We start from the raw sequence: 7,432 nt of genomic DNA on the forward strand, positions 1-7,432 counted from the left end.
AATATTGAGTATTGAGGATTGAATAATGAGGATTGAGGATTGAGGATTGAGGATTGAAGATTGACGATTGAGGATTGAGGATTGAAGATTGCAGATTGAGTATTGAGGATTGAAGATTGAGGATTGAGGATTGAGGATTGAGGATTGAGGATCGAAGATTGAGTATTGAGGATTGAAGACTGACGATTTAGGATTGAGGATTAAGGATTGAATATTGAGTATTGAGGATTGAAGAATGAGGATTGAAGATTGAGGATTGAGGATTGAGTGTTGACGATTGAGGACGAGTACTGACGGTTGAGGGCTGAGGTTTGAGGGTTGAGGATTGAGGGTTGAGGACTGTGGATTGAGGATTGAGGATTGAGCATTGGGGATTGAAGATTGAGCATTGAGTATTGAGGATTGAAGATTGCGGATTGAGGATTGAGGATTGAGGATTGAGGATTGAGGATTGAAGATTGAGTATTGAGGATTGAAGACTGACGATTGAGGGTTGAGGATTGAGGGTTGAGGATTGAAGAATGAGTATTGAGGATTGAAGATTGAGAATTGAGGGTTGAGGATTGAACATTGAGGTCTGAGCGCTCAGGGTTGAGTGATGAGAATTGATGTTTGTGGATAGAGATTTGAAGATTGCAGATTGAGTATTGAGTATTGAAAACTGTGAATTGAGGATATTCTATTGGGGATTGAGGATTGACAACTGATTGTTGAGGACTGAGGGCTGAAGATTGAGGATGCAGGATTGAGGATTCAGAATTGAGGTGTGAGGACTGAGGATTGAGGATTGGAGAATGAGGATTGAGGATTGAGGATTGAGGATTGAAGATTGCAGATTGAGTATTGAGGATTGAAGATTGCGGATTGAGGATTGAGGATTGAGGATTGAGGATTGAAGATTGAGTATTGAGGATTGAAGACTGACGATTGAGGGTTGAGGATTGAGGATTGAGGATTGAGGATTGAAGATTGAGTATTGAGGATTGAAGATTGAGGATTGAGGATTGAGGATTGAGGATTGAGGATTGAAGAATGAGGATTGAGGATTGAGGATTGAGGATTGAAGATTGCAGATTGAGTATTGAGGATTGAAGATTGAGGATTGAGGATTGAGGATTGAGGATTGAGGATTGAAGGTTCAGTATTGAGGATTGGAGATTGAGAGTTGAGGATTGAGGATTGAACACTGAGGTCTGAGCGCTCAGGGTCGAGTGATGAGAAGTGATGTTTGTGGATAGAGATTTGAAGATTGCAGATTGAGTATTGAGTATTGAAAACTGTGAATTGAGGATATTCTATTGGGGATTGAGGATTGACAACTGATTGTTGAGGACTGAGGGCTGAAGATTGAGGATGCAGGATTGAGGATTCAGAATTGAGGTTTGAGGACTGAGGATTGAGGATTGGAGAATGAGGATTGAGGATTGAGGATTGAGGATTGAAGATTGCAGATTGAGTATTGAGGATTGAAGATTGCGGATTGAGGATTGAGGATTGAGGATTGAGGATTGAAGATTGAGTATTGAGGATTGAAGACTGACGATTGAGGGTTGAGGATTGAGGATTGAGGATTGAGGATTGAAGATTGAGTATTGAGGATTGAAAATTGAGGATTGAGGATTGAGGATTGAGGATTGAGGATTGAAGAATGAGGATTGAGGATTGAGGATTGAGGATTGAAGTTTGAAGATTGAGTATTGAGGATTGAAGATCGAGGATTGAGGATTGAGGATTGAGGATTGAGGATTGAAGATTGAGTATTGAGGATTGAAGACTGACGATTGAGGATTGAGGATGGAGGATTGAATTTTGAGTATTGAAGATTGAGTATTGAGGATTGAAGACTGACGATTGAGGGTTGAGGATTGAGGATTGAGGATTGAGGATTGAAGATTGAGTATTGAGGATTGAAAATTGAGGATTGAGGATTGTGGATTGAGTATTGAGGATTGAAGATTGAGGATTGAAAATTGAGGATTGAAGATTGAGGATTGAGGATTGAGGATTGAGGATTGAGGATTGAGGATTGAAGATTGAGTATTGAGGATTGAAGATTGAGGATTGAGGATTGAGTGTTGACGATTGAGGACGAGGACTGACGGTTGAGGATTGAGGTTTGAGGGTTAAGGATTGAGGATTGAGGACTGAGGATTGAGGTTTGAGAATTGAGCATTGAGGATTGAGGATTGAGGATTGAGGATTGAAGATTGAGTATTGAGGATTGAAGACTGACGATTGAGGGTTGAGGATTGAGGGTTGAGGATTGAAGAATGAGTATTGAGGATTGAAGATTGAGAATTGAGGATTGAGGATTGAACATTGAGGTCTGAGCGCTCAGGGTTGAGTGATGAGAATTGATGTTTGTGGATAGAGATTTGAAGATTGCAGATTGAGTATTGAGTATTGAAAACTGTGAATTGAGGATATTCTATTGGGGATTGAGGATTGACAACTGATTGTTGAGGACTGAGGGCTGAAGATTGAGGATGCAGGATTGAGGATTCAGAATTGAGGTGTGAGGACTGAGGATTGAGGATTGGAGAATGAGGATTGAGGATTGAGGATTGAGGATTGAAGATTGCAGATTGAGCATTGAGGATTGAAGATTGCGGATTGAGGATTGAGGATTGAGGATTGAGGATTGAAGATTGAGTATTGAGGATTGAAGACTGACGATTGAGGGTTGAGGATTGAGGATTGAGGATTGAGGATTGAAGATTGAGTATTGAGGATTGAAGATTGAGGATTGAGGGTTGAGGATTGAGGATTGAGGATTGAAGAATGAGGATTGAGGATTTAGGATTGAGGATTGAAGATTGCAGATTGAGTATTGAGGATTGAAGACTGAGGATTGAGGATTGAGGATTGAGGATTGAGGATTGAAGGTTCAGTATTGAGGATTGGAGATTGAGAATTGAGGATTGAGGATTGAACACTGAGGTCTGAGCGCTCAGGGTCGAGTGATGAGAAGTGATGTTTGTGGATAGAGATTTGAAGATTGCAGATTGAGTATTGAGTATTGAAAACTGTGAATTGAGGATATTCTATTGGGGATTGAGGATTGACAACTGATTGTTGAGGACTGAGGGCTGAAGATTGAGGATGCAGGATTGAGGAATCAGAATTGAGGTTTGAGGACTTAGGATTGAGGATTGGAGAATGAGGATTGAGGATTGAGGATTGAGGATTGAAGATTGCAGATTGAGTATTGAGGATTGGAGATTGCGGATTGAGGATTGAGGATTGAGGATTGAGGATTGAAGATTGAGTATTGAGGATTGAAGACTGACGATTGAGGGTTGAGGATTGAGGATTGAGGATTGAGGATTGAAGATTGAGTATTGAGGATTGAAAATTGAGGATTGAGGATTGAGGATTGAGGATTGAGGATTGAAGAATGAGGATTGAGGACTGAGGATTGAGGATTGAAGATTGAAGATTGAGTATTGAGGATTGAAGATTGAGGATTGAGGATTGAGGATTGAGGATTGAGGATTGAAGATTGAGTATTGAGGATTGAAGACTGACGATTGAGGATTGAGGATGGAGGATTGAATTTTGAGTATTGAAGATTGAGTATTGAGGATTGATGATTGAGGATTGAGGATTGAGTGTTGACGATTGAGGACGAGGACTGACGGTTGAGGATTGAGGTTTGAGGGTTAAGGATTGAGGATTGAGGACTGAGGATTGAGGTTTGAGAATTGAGCATTGCGGATTGAAGATTGAGGGCTGGGGATTGAGGATTGAAGATTGAGGATTAAGGATTGAAGATTGGGGATTGAGGATCTAGGATTGGAGATTGATTATTGAGGATTGAATATTGCGGGTTGAGGATTGAGGATTGAGAATTGTGAATTGAGGATGAGGACTGAGGGTTGATGGTTGAGGTTTGAGGAACGAGGATTGAGGATTGAGGATTGAGGGTTGAGGATTGAAGGTTCAGTATTGAGGATTGAAGATTGAGAATTGAGGATTGAGGATTGAACATTGAGGTCTGAGCGCTCAGGGTCGAGTGATGAGAAGTGATGTTTGTGGATAGAGATTTGAAGATTGCAGATTGAGTGTTGAGTGTTGAAACTGTGAACTGAGGATATTCTATTGGGGATTGAGGGTTGACAACTGATTGTTGAGGACTGAGGGCTGAAGATTGAGGATGCAGGATTGAGGATTCAGAATTGAGGTTTGATGACTGAGGATTGAGGATTGGAGAATGAGGATTGAGGATTGAGGATTGAGGATTGAAGATTGCAGATTGAGTATTGAGGATTGAAGATTGCGGATTGAGGATTGAGGATTGAGGATTGAGGATTGAGGATTGAAGATTGAGTATTGAGGATTGAAGACTGACGATTGAGTGTTGAGGATTGAGGATTGAGGATTGAAGATTGAGTATTGAGGGTTGAAGGTTGAGAATTGAGGATTGAGGATTGAACATTGAGGTCTGAGCGCTCAGGGTTGAGTGATGAGAATTGATGTTTGTGGATAGAGATTTGAAGATTGCAGATTGAGTATTGAGTATTGAAAACTGTGAATTGAGGATATTCTATTGGGGATTGAGGATTGACAACTGATTGTTGAGAACAGAGGGCTGAAGATTGAGGATGCAGGATTGAGGATTCAGAATTGATGTTTGAGGACTGAGGATTGAGGATTGGACAATGAGGATTGAGGATTGAGGATTGAGGATTGAAGATTGCAGATTGAGTTTTGAGGATTGAAGATTGCGGATTGAGGATTGAGGATTGAGGATTGAGGATTGAAGATTGAGTATTGAGGATTGAAGACTGACGATTGAGAGTTGAGGATTGAGGATTGAGGATTGAGGATTGAAGACTGAGTATTGAGGATTGAAAATTGAGGATTGAGGATTGAGGATTGAGGATTGAGGATTGAAGAATGAGGATTGAGGGTTGAGGATTGAGGATTGAAGATTGCAGATTGAGTATTGAGGATTGAAGATTGAGGATTGAGGATTGAGGATTGAGGATTGAGGATTGAAGATTGAGTATTGAGGATTGAAGACTGACGATTGAGGATTGAGGATGGAGGATTGAAGATTGAGTATTGAGGATTTAAGACTGACGATTGAGGATTGAGGATTGAGGATTGAAGATTGAGTAATGAGGATTGAAGACTGACGATTGAGGATTGAGGAAGGAGGATTGAATATTGAGTATTGAGGATTGAAGATTGATGATTGGGTATTGAGGATTGAAGAATGAGGATTGAAGATTGAGGATTGAGGATTGAGTGTTGACGATTGAGGACGAGTGCTGACGGTTGAGGGTTGAGGTTTGAGGGTTGAGGATTGAGGATTGAGGACTGAGGATTGAGGATTGAGGATTGAGGATTGAGCATTGAGGATTGAAGATTGAGGGTTGAGGATTGAAAATTGATGATTGAGGATTGAGGAATGAAGATTGTGGATTGGGTATTGAGGATTGAAGAATGAGGATTGAGGATTGAGGATTGAGGATTGAAGATTGAGGATTGAGGATTGAGGATTGAGGTTTGAAAATTGAGTATTGAGGATTGAAGATTGAGGATTGAGTATTGAGGATTGCGGATGCGGGCTGAGGGTTGAGGATTGAGGTTTGAGGACTGGGGACTGAGGATTGAGGATTGGGGATTGAGGATTGAGGACTGAATATTGAGTATTGAGGATTGAAGATTGTGGATTGAGGATTGAGGGTTGAGGATTGAGGACGAGGACTGACGATTGAGGATTGAGGTTTGAGGATTGAGGATTGAGGATTGAGGACTGAAGATTGAAGATTGAGGATTGAGCATTGAGGATTGGAGATTGAGGACTGGGGATTGAGAATTGATGATTGAGGATTGAGGAATGAAGATTGTGGATTGGGTATTGAGGATTGAAGAATGAGGATTGAGGATTGAGGATTGAGGATTGAGGATTGGGTATTGAGAATTGAGAATTGAGGATGAGGGCTGAGGTTTGAGGATTGAGGTTTGAGGAACGAGGATTGAGGGTTGAGGATTGAGGACTGAGGACTGACGATTGAGTATTGAGGATTGAGGATTGATTACTGAGGATTGAGGATTGAGGATTGAGGACGAGGACTGACGGTTGAGGATTGAGCATTGAGGATTGGAGATTGAGGACTGGGGATTGAGAATTGATGATTGAGGATTGAGGAATGAAGATTGTGGATTGGGTATTGAGGATTGAAGAATGAGGATTGAGGATTGGGGATTGAGTATTGAAGATTCAGTATTGAGGATTGAAGGTTGAGAATTGAAGATTGAGGATTGAACATTGAGGACTGAGCGTTCAGGATTGAGTGATTAGAATTGATGTTTGTGGATAGAGATTTGAATATTGCAGATTGAGTATTGAGTATTGAAAACTGTGAATTGAGGATATTCAATTGCGGATTGAGGATTGACAACTGATTGTTGAGGACTGATTGCTGAAGATTGAGGATGCAGGATTGAGGATTCAGAATTGAGGTTTGAGGACTGGGGATTGAGGTTTGAAAATTGAGTATTGAGGATTGAAAATTGAGGATTGAGTATTGAGGATTGAGGATGAGGGCTGAGGGTTGAGGATTGAGGTTTGAGGACTGGGGACTGAGGATTGAGGATTGAGGATTGAGGATTGAGGACTGAATATTGAGTATTGAGGATTGAAGATTGTGGATTGAGGATTGAGGGCTGAGGATTGAGGACGAGGACTGACGGTTGAGGATTGAGGTTTGAGGATTGAGGATTGAGGATTGAGGACTGAGGATTGAAGATTGAGGATTGAGCATTGAGGATTGGAGATTGAGGATTGGGGATTGAGAATTGATGATTGAGGATTGAGGAATGAAGATTGTGGATTGGGTATTGATGATTGAAGAATGAGGATTGAGGATTGAGGATTGAGGATTGAGGATTGAGTATTGAGAATTGAGAATTGAGGATGAGGGCTGAGGTTTGAGAATTGAGGTTTGAGGAACGAGGATTGAGGGTTGAGGATTGAGGACTGTGGACTGACGATTGAGTATTGAGGATTGAGGACTGATTACTGAGGATTGAGGATTGAGGATTGAGGATTGAGGATTGGGGATTGAGTATTGAAGATTCAGTATTGCGGATTGAAGATTGAGAATTGAAGATTGAGGATTGAACACTGAGGACTGAGCGTTCAGGGTTGAGTGATGAGAATTGATGTTTGTGGATAGAGATTTGACGATTGCAGATTGAGTATTCAGTATTGAAAGCTGTGAATTGAGGATATTCTATTGCGGATTAAGGATTGACAACTGCTTGTTGAGGACTGAGGGCTGAAGATTGAGGATGCAGAATTGAGGATTCAGAATTGAGGTTTGAGGACTGAGGATTGAGGTTTGAAGATTGAGTATTGAGGATTGAAGATTGAGGGTTGAGGATTGTGGATTGAGGATTGAGGATTGAGGATGAGTGC

The sequence above is a fragment of the Calliopsis andreniformis genome, unplaced genomic scaffold (assembly GCF_051401765.1).
Source record: "Calliopsis andreniformis isolate RMS-2024a unplaced genomic scaffold, iyCalAndr_principal scaffold0091, whole genome shotgun sequence".
In the NCBI taxonomy this organism is placed as follows: Eukaryota; Metazoa; Arthropoda; class Insecta; order Hymenoptera; family Andrenidae; genus Calliopsis; species Calliopsis andreniformis.